The 10016-nt window shown below is 37.0% G+C and overlaps 1 non-coding gene across 1 annotated transcript; it reads right to left on the reverse strand.

The window, feature by feature from the left end:
• Positions 1-335: 335 nt before the first annotated feature.
• Positions 336-442, reverse strand: LOC129401329 (U6 spliceosomal RNA). The gene has a single exon (XR_008628260.1). It is a non-coding gene; the product is annotated as a U6 spliceosomal RNA (small nuclear RNA).
• Between the last annotated feature and the right edge of the window lie 9574 nt (positions 443-10016).

Consider the following 10016-nt stretch of genomic DNA (forward strand, 5'->3'; position numbering starts at 1 on the left):
CTTATTACATTTGGGTAAATAAAGATAGTCAAAAATATCCAGATGTTTCATCTCTTACAGACAGAAATTCTAATTATTTTTTTCACTGGAATTTTTGTCATGGTTTTGACAAAGTAGAGTATAAATATAATATTGGTGGGTCAAGAATTTCTTTTAAACTCTCCTTAATTCATTTGAAAACTGCAAAACTATATATATATATATATCTGGAAGGTATCAAGGTGATTAAGGAATGTATATATGATTATTGGCAATTATTTACATTACTTCAGGTATGTTCTTAAAGATCTCCTTCATTTTTCTTAATTGCTACATCTATGAATTTATAAAATGATATAAAAGGATAATAATTTATAATATAATTGTTCATCCTTGTGCAGGGGTCATGCTAATCTTCTCTGTATCCTTCCAATTTTAGTTTATGTGCTGCCGAAGCGAGCACAGCAGTTGGGCTTTCTCCTTTCACTCGGCCAACCTGTGTTTGATTCCTCCGCCCCTCTCGGAGAGCCCGGCAAGCTACTGAGAGTATGGAGCCTGAATGGCAGAGCCTGGCAAGCTTACCCGTGCATATTGGATATGCCAAAAACAGTAGCAATAAGTCTCACAATGAGATATGTTACTGGTGCCCGCTCAAACAAATTGATGTGTAATGGGATGACAGTGACAGTGAATATAATTGTTCATATGAAACCACAAAGGCAAGATTATATAATAAAGTGTACTCAATTTGTATTTGTTTCCTAGAAGATCTAATTAAAAATAATCTAAGTTTCACCGGCTATGAAATGGGAATAATAGGGGCTGGAGAAATAGCACAGTGGGTAGGGCGTTTGCCTTGCACGTGGCCGACCCGGTTTGATTCCCAGCATTCCATATGGTCCCCTGAGCACTGCCAGGAGTAATTCCTGAGTTCATGAGTTAGGAGTAACCCCTGTCCATTGCCAGGTGTGACCCAAAAAAAGCAAAAAAAAAAAGGGAATAATAAGTATTCTCTGAGGCTGGAGAGTTAGAACAAGGGTGAAGATACTTGCCTTGCACAAAACTGAACCTGGTTTGAACCCTGGTTCCCTATATGACCCCTGAGAACCCCCAGTAGTCAAAACACACAGAGGTAGGAAAAGCTCTGAGCACCGCTTGGTATAACTGAAACCTCAGAAGTAATACTGACACTCTGCAGCTGCCTCTCATCTTGATTAACATATGTCTGCTTGTTCTATCTTTTCTTAATCTCTTCACAAGTTTTATATGAGAAGAAAATTCTATTCCTTGTGAAGTATTGAAAAAGGTACACAGATCTACCTAGATGTCTCATATTAAGATATATATCCTATTTATTTTATAGCTTAAAATCCTACTTTTCAGAATAGAAAGAGTGCTTATTGACTGAGCACTTCCTTGGTATGTGGGAGTCTGGGTTAGTCTCTAATAGTGCAGGGAGCAACCTGATCACTGATGTAGAAGTAGTCCCTGAAATCCACCAGGGACGGCCTAAGAACCCACTAAATAATTTTTTTTTAATGAAAACCCTACTATATTTTTTTATTTCCAGTTTTTTTAAATATCTCTTTTCCAAATTTAAAATGTTTTATGAGGTGCCAGGAAATAGCATGTAGGTTGAGGTGCTTGCCTTACACGAGACTAACCATGGTCCTATCTCTGGCACCACACCATCTATGGCATATTTCCTTTCAAATACCACACTTTTGGGCCAGCATATTGAACTACTGGCTTGGTGGCTGAGAATCCACAGGAGATATTATCCCCAACCCCCAAAATTAATAAATTTAAAGTAAATTGTTATGACTAGACAATAGATTATTTTTGAGTAGTGGGAAGAAAGTTATATATGATGAATTGTCACTGTCACTGTCATCCCGTTGCTCATTGATTTGTTTAAGAGGGCACCAGTAATGTCATTCATTGAGAGACTTATTTTTACTGTTTTTGGCATATCCAATACACACGGATAGCTTGCCAGGCTCTGCCACTCAGGCTCAATACTCTTGGTAGCTTACTGGGCTCTCTGAGAGGGGCAAAGGAATCGAACTCTGGTTGGCCGCGTGAAAGGCCAATACCCAACCACTGTGCTATTGCTCCAGCCATATAATGATTTAAGCAAAGATATTTTATCTTACACTTAGCCATGTTACAAATAGAAAATTTAGGAAATTTACAGTTTTTTTTTGTTTTGATATTATATAGCCTCCCAAGTATTAAAATGCAGATGATAGGGTAGGAATGTTTTAGATTTTTATGATTCAATACTATGATCTTATATAGTCAATATACACAATACATACTCTCTGCACTTGAGTATGTTTATCTGTGTATAGTCACTCGGTTGAGGAAAGGATACTTATATGATACATAGGAGTGAGCCTAGTTATCTTGAATCAGGAAGAATAGAAAAATCATCCAAGAGTAGTTTTTCATTGTTTTTTTTTTTTTTTTTTTTTTTTTGCTTTTTGGGTCACACCTGGCGATGCACAGGGGTTACTCCTGGCTCTGCACTCAGGAATTACCCCTGGCCGTGCTCAGGGGACCATATGGGATGCTGGGATTTGAACCCGGGTCGGCCGCGTGCAAGGCAAACGCCCTACCCGCTGTGCTATCTCTCCAGCCCCTTCATTGTATTTTTACTTGAAATCTTTCTCAGAAATTATTTCTAGCTGATGAAGTTTATGTCTTATGCAATTTTTGATATCGGATATACCAAGAAAAATTTTTCAGTCTGATTGACTGTATATTATAAAAGTGATGCAAATTTATATTTAAATTATCAGTCCAAGTTATATTTACTAGTGTCCAGTTTAAATAGATTTTTTTCTGGTGTTGGTTGCCACACCTATTCATGCTCAGGTCCTACTTCTGGTTCTGTGCTCATGAATCGCTCATGTTGGTGCTCACAGGACCATAAAGGGGGCTAGGTATTGAATCTAGATAGGGTATGTGTAAGGAAAGCACCTTACGTTCTGTATTGTGTCTTTGGCCCCAGTAACTTGCAAGCTTAAGTTTGTCATTCACTGTTAATAACAAACAAGTTTAGTTCAAAAAGATGCAATTAATTTTTTATTCTAATTTACAGGTAAATTCCAGGGTACTTATACTAACTATATCATAAAGAAAATAAATGCAAATTTAATGACTACACTGAGATTTGTGATCCGCACTTTTTTTTTCTTTTTTTAGAATTTCTTAGAGAATTCTTGTATCAATAGCCTGGAATTTATGGTCTAAATCTATCATTTTTTAATCTGATTTTTTCTTGTTGGAAATCATTTAAACTTTCTGAATCCTAATTTCCACTCCAATTTAACTAGAATCCTTTATGGGAATCTACTATGCAAGATATTTTGTAAAACATAAAGCCCTATACAAAAGCACTGTATCACTGCTTTTATTAGTGCTTAGGTATTTATAATCAGTTTGAAAACATTTCACCTTGCTCTATCCTGTTATTAAGATAGCTTATTGATTTATGGAAATTGCTCATTTGCCTGCAGTTTGTTTTCCCTCTCTATCACTGAAAAAGTTGGTCAAAGTTGCTGCTAACATACCTCTTAGAGAAGGGAGTGTAATTAATTAATTCACATTTGTTCTGTTTTTAAGAGGGAGTTTGCAGAGTTTCTTGGCTCAAGCTGTTTTTACTTTTTCCTTTGGAAGTGATAGATGAGAAGCTTGTTCAGGCCTAGGTTTTGTGTGTGTGTGTGTTTGTGTGAGTGTGTGTGTGTTTGTGTACAGTGCCTAGTAATTATATGAAGCATTGCATAACCCTGAGATTGATGAAGTGCACCTGTTCAGGCCTGAAATCTTCCAGGCAAGGCTGTGGCCTGCATTGACCTTTATAATGGGGAGGAGACAGGGTACAGAGTGGAGTGGGTGAGCTTCCCAAAGCCTATACCAATGCTCACAGACTCGGTGGCACCCCTGTACCTCTGTAGCCTTTGCAGCATCCAAAGTTCTAAAATCCATACTTTCTCCTGTCTCAGAGAAAACAGTTGCTCTGATCACCATGTCTACGCATCCATGTTAAGAGTTTGATAACCACTAATTTTTGTAAATACAAGTTTTGACTTTCCTTTCCATAACAGCTGAATATAATCCTGTTACCTTAACATCGCTTTGCTCTTTTAAATTGTGTATCTTGGATGAAGGAAACCAGAGCACTTGAATTTTATGTGTTATTAGAGCATGAGGAAGCAACTTACTGTGAACCAGTCACCCTGAAATTCTCAGCTTCAAATATACATAGGTTCAGAAAGAACATGTCTCCCATCAGACGGGACTGGCTGCGTGCTTTTGATACAAAGAAGCATTTATGGAGATAGTTGGTAAAACTAAAGAAACTGCCTGTGACAAAGATAAACTGCTGCCCACCAACATTATGTTCCTATTTGTGCACAAGGTAAACTGCCTGGTCTTTAGCAAGGCTATTTGGAGGATATTCGACTTCAAACAGAATAAGAGCATTCTAGCTCATAAAATATCCTTCCAATGAAGGATTTCCCTCATGCTTTTTCTCTATTACCTTATTGAGTGGTCGCCTAATTTCCTTGTAAGCTAGGAACTGAACAGAGCTCCTCTGAGCATGGATCCTGAACAACTGTAAAGAAAAAAAGAGCTATTTCTCCTAACTGAACATATTCGTTGTCCACGTGGAACAAATAAAAGGCAGTGTGAAACCACTGCATTGTTTGGATTATTTATTCTTGGAGCCAGCCTCTTTCTAATCAATGTAACTTTAATGACTTCTTAATTTTTCCAGTCAGTGACTGAGAATTTTATTTGAATATTAGCTCATTTTTATATCCAAGTAAAGTTATTCACATTTTCTTGTTAAATTTATCATAGCACATTGGAATGATATTTCTATTTTCCTATGGACATACTGAAGCTAAAAGAGGTATTTACAGAGCCAGAAAATGGCAAACCTGAAACTCTGAACATAAAACCTTGATGTTTCTAATATTGCTCTGAATATAATTGCGGTTGGTCCTTTAAAAATCATGAGTTCAAATTTGAACAAAAAAAAATTGCAGATATTTCTCATTTCTTTTAAAATCATCCTTTTTACAACATTTTTCTCTCTTTAAGCTTCATTTTCTCATACCAACTTTCCTACTTGAATGAATATTCAATATTTAGATTTCTGATTATTTTATTGGGGGAAATTTGTGTTATACCATGTTGTTCTCAATGTTTATTCCTGGCTCTCTTCTCTGGAGTTACTCCTACCAGTGCTCAGGGGACTATATGCAATATTTAGGATAAAACTAGAGCCTAATGCATATGAGGAAATTCCCTTACCCTCTGTACTGTCCCTATGGATCATAAATTAATTATATTTTAAAGTAAACCGGTATTTATCATTTATGTACTTACTGTGCCTGGAGATAATCCACCTAGAATATCTTAGTGAAAATTATTTTCTATAATCAGCGTGACCTTAATACCGTACCCTAGTCATGCCATCAAAGAAAAGATAATAATAAAACAACAGCCAATAGAGTATATTTCTTATTTAACTATGGATATTTAAGTTATTCTAGGAAGGCAGTAGGTGTGATACAGATGTACTTGGCCATGGGTCGATTTGAGCCATGAAACTGTCTACTCAAGTATTTCCTAGTGAGCTATTCCAAAAAGTCTGTAATTATACCTCATTGAAATTTCATCCCTTGAATTTGTCATCTCAGATATAGCTGCAATTTAACTCCCAAGACTCCATTTGTGTTAAAGTCAAGCTTCCTTTCTCTTCGTCTTCCTCAGTTCTTCATCTTGTCCTTCACTGATACATGTAGTGCATTTAATTTCATTTTTTGCTTTGCTTTTCCAGTTGGAGTCTTTTTTGAGTGATTTCAAAAGTTCATAACCAACCGTTTTCAAACCTTCTTTGTTCAGGCAGGAGGTTTTGTAAGATATATATAACTACTAATAACAGCTAAAATTATTTGAGGTAAGATTATATTTAGTTTTACTTAAGATACAATGGTGTTTCATATGAAATAAAAAATAATGTTCAGGTATACTCTTTATATTCTAGAAATTACATAAAGGAAATTTCAATTAGGAATTATATTGTGAAGTCAGTATAGTATAGAACCCGGCATTTTAGAAATTATATATAATAATTTGAAAGTACATAGTATTCATTCTGTAGAAACACTTATGAATATTCTTTCAAAGTTTAATAGTATTCCAGAATTATCTTATTGAATATATATTAAATGATTCAGATACATTTTGTTTTATTATAAAGCTAATAAAATATCACTGCATCTTTGATCATTTATTTAAATATAAAAATCCTAAAACAGGTAGGCGAATTTCATTTTCCATTTAATAGAAGCAAATTGGCTTAAGCAATTTATAACCATTAAAGTTGCAGAGGATGAGTCAAAAGGCCCCTACTATGGGCTTGTTATTTTGCATCCATATTATTCTGTTTTCAGGGCTTATTCGTGACTCTGTGCTCAGGAATCACTCTCAGTTGGTTCTGTGAACCATATGGGGTGCCACATATCAAACTTGGGTCCATCATGTGACCAAGGCAAGTGCCCTATCTGCTGTACTATCATTCCAGACCCCCAAAGTCCCCTAATATGATTTTATAAAATTCCTTAGATTCTGTGTTTGTAGATTTAAATTTTGCCTTTGGAAGATTGCTTCAAGTAGTAGGTATAGCTTTAACCTTCTTAACAGTATGGGAGAAAAGAGGCAATGCTTCTCCGCACACCATCATATAATAGCAGGCTTCATTGATTTTTCTCTCCCAAAGCACACACACAAACAAACACAAGAGCAGCTGTCAAGGGATGCCATATATATGCTTATTGGCTTAGATTACATAAACCGATCACTGCAGAAAAGGACTAGTGGTAACTCACATAGGCTTAAAACAATCAGTCCAACTGCTGGGACTGAAGAAGATCAATCTAATCCATAATGTGTGGCTGCTACCCAAAGGAGAGGAACTTAAAGGATGCAAGGAAGCAATAAATGCCAGTTACATAAGGCTATTATTGCTATCACTTGAAGGCATGGAGGTCAGCAAAGTCTAAATTTTTCAGGCAATTTCAGAACTGGACATCAAGTCAAGTGCCTAAAGGCTACACTATTAAGTCATCCTTTTCATTTTTCTCAATTTATGCATCGAAAATGAACAAAATGAAGATAATCCTACATTTGCAAGTACCACATCTTGTTTTTCTGTCATTTCATGAGGAGGCATAAAATGATTATGTTGATGTTATATGAGGAAAGGTAAGTAGCTGGTCTTCGGTAGCACTGTAGCACTGTTTTCCAGTTTTTCATTGATTTCCTCGAGTGGGCACCAGTAACGTCTCCATTGTGAGAATTGTCGTTACTGTTTTTGGCATATCCAATATGCCATAGATAGTTTGCCGTGCTATACTGTGCGGGTGGGATACTCTCAGTAGCTTGCCAGGCTCTCCAAGAGGGATGGAGGAATTGAACCTGGGTCAGCCGAGTGCAAGGCAAATGCCCTAATCGCTGTGCTATTGCTCCAGCTAATTGGATAATTGTGATATTTAATTTTGTAAATCATTCTTAAGCATAGCATAGTGCTATTTACTAGTTTAACACTTAAACCACTGATAAAAATAATTAATAATCGCAAACAATTATATAGAACATACTGTTTGCTAGATACTGCATGCTTTATACATTGTAGATAATTTAATAGTCATTGCAATACTATGAAATACTGTATTATGTTATAGACCTAGACAAAACTTTGAAAGAGAACAAAATTACAGAAACTAAAAAGATAAAAGTCTATTTTCTTCCTGTTCAATAGTTCATGGTAGAGATATAAGTTCTGCTCTACATCATCAACCAGGGACCCAAACTTGTATAATGACTCTGTCATCTTCAATAGGCAGTTGTTACTTCTGGGGCCAGTGAAGTAGTTTCAGTTATTGCCTGTTCCCCACTAGCAATAAGGCCAAACAGAAACCAGAAACAATATTTATATTTAAGGGGAGACTGAGAAATGCCTCTCATTTCTGATATACTATTGGCCTGAAACCCAAATGTTTCTGCTTCTGGAATGAAGACATATAAAATGGATATTGAAAAAGCAAGATTTTACACTGGTATGTAGTCTTTCCGGTGGCAGAGCCAGATTTATATAAGGCTTTACACATGATGGTCTTAAAAGCATGCAATAGTGCCAATATTGAATGATTAGTATTTGAACTAGGAAAGAGAATTTTCCCCTCCCAAATCAGTTTTTATTTTCTTAAAGATATGTTATTAAGGGCATAGCAATAATACAGAAGGTAGGGTGTTTTCCTTGCATGTGATTGATTCGGGTTCTACCCCAAGCACCTTTCTGGTCCCCTGAGCACCACCAGGAGTAATCCTTAAATGAAAAGCCAAAATTAAGGCCCCAAGTGTAAAAAACTAAAGCTCGCAGAAGGGCGTGTGCACTTGTGGGCTCTCCGAGCGGCTCTATCTCACCACCCACGTTCCATGCCCTGGAACCTCTGTGTGTGATGTCGGTCAAGCGCAGGCAACGGAAGGAAGAAGGCCAAACTGGTTGCTCGATCAGTTTATTTCATTCTCTCTCTCTGCTTCTCTCCCCGCTCTGGATTTGTGGATCTGGGCCCCCTAACCAACTCTTACAGCCAAGTTAAACACCACCAGCATGAGGGGGTTGGGGCTTACACATAGGTGTGGTCACAATCAATAGGGTAAGGTTCCTTTCCCTCAGGGGATGCTTCTCCTAAGACTGACTCCCTTTCAGCAAGAGGATCCACCCAAGGGTGGAGTCCCATGAGTGTGTTTCTCCTCTCCTCAGCCAGCAAACATATAAGAATTCATAATATTAATCATTTTGTATGGACACAATAAGAAATGCATTAAAGCTTATAGAATTGCTCTCCAGGGGCCATCTCGATCTCAGACTATAGTACTCAGGCCAGATCAGTCTTTCCTATCCCTAGCAGGGTCCTAGTCTCATCATTACTTTTGGATCATGACAGCATTTGTCTATGATCAAGCTCTTAACTTATAATTAAGAATTAGGCACTTTGGTCAGGCCCATCTCGATGCCAGGGTAGCACATAACTCACCGCTTGCCCTGGATCCGTCCTGTCCCTCGTCAGGACCCTGCTTTTGGGGTGCTAGGAACTGAGGGGAACTGAGGCTTAAGTGGAGAAAGCAGATGCCCGGGAGAGAATAATATTCGAAGCCAATTAAGCCCCAAGTTACAAAAACATAATATTGTCTTCTTGTGTCTATACAAAAAAAGACATTGCTTTAAAGTAAATTATTCAAAAGGCGTAAAGAGGGGAGAAAGGCAATGTTATAATATAAGTGTCCTAGGAAGGTCTGACCTTACAAATTAGTAGAGTCAGATTAAGGGAAAGCCTCAGATTAACTGTTTTGGGGAAGAGAGCATAGAGAAGTGATTATAGCTAAACAAAGGGATGGGAGAGATTCGGGAACACCTTGATGGGTGAGACTGGGGCAAGCCTAAACTCCGGGACAAGCTACTCATGGCAAGGGAGAAGAGGACAAAGTAATGTCATCCTACACCCAAGCACCACTAAGTTTGGCCCCAAAATAAAACAACAAAAAAACGCAGTAGTATTTCACTGGAGAGGGAAACTTTGCTACTCATGAGATTTAAGTTATTTTTGCTTCCTTATTTCTTTCAAAGTCTAATATCACACACACAAATATAAAAGAGAGAGCTATGTGGATATATATGAGAGCATAATGGCTTGGAATTTTTTTTAGTAAATAAAGGATGTGGAGAAAATGTTAATTTATGTTACTAGAAGCATAAAGCTTCTATAGAAAACTACTTGTGTATTTCTCTAAAAACTAAATGGAAAATTACTGTATGATATGTCAGTCTTACTCCTATGTAAATAAAGAACAGAAAAGACTAATGCAAAAAGGATATATGACCATCTACAGTCAATGCTGTGCTATTACTAATAGGATCAATTATCCAAGTGTCTTATGGTAAATTTGTGAATCAG

The sequence above is a fragment of the Sorex araneus genome, chromosome 1, assembly GCF_027595985.1.
Source record: "Sorex araneus isolate mSorAra2 chromosome 1, mSorAra2.pri, whole genome shotgun sequence".
NCBI lineage: Eukaryota > Metazoa > Chordata > Mammalia > Eulipotyphla > Soricidae > Sorex > Sorex araneus.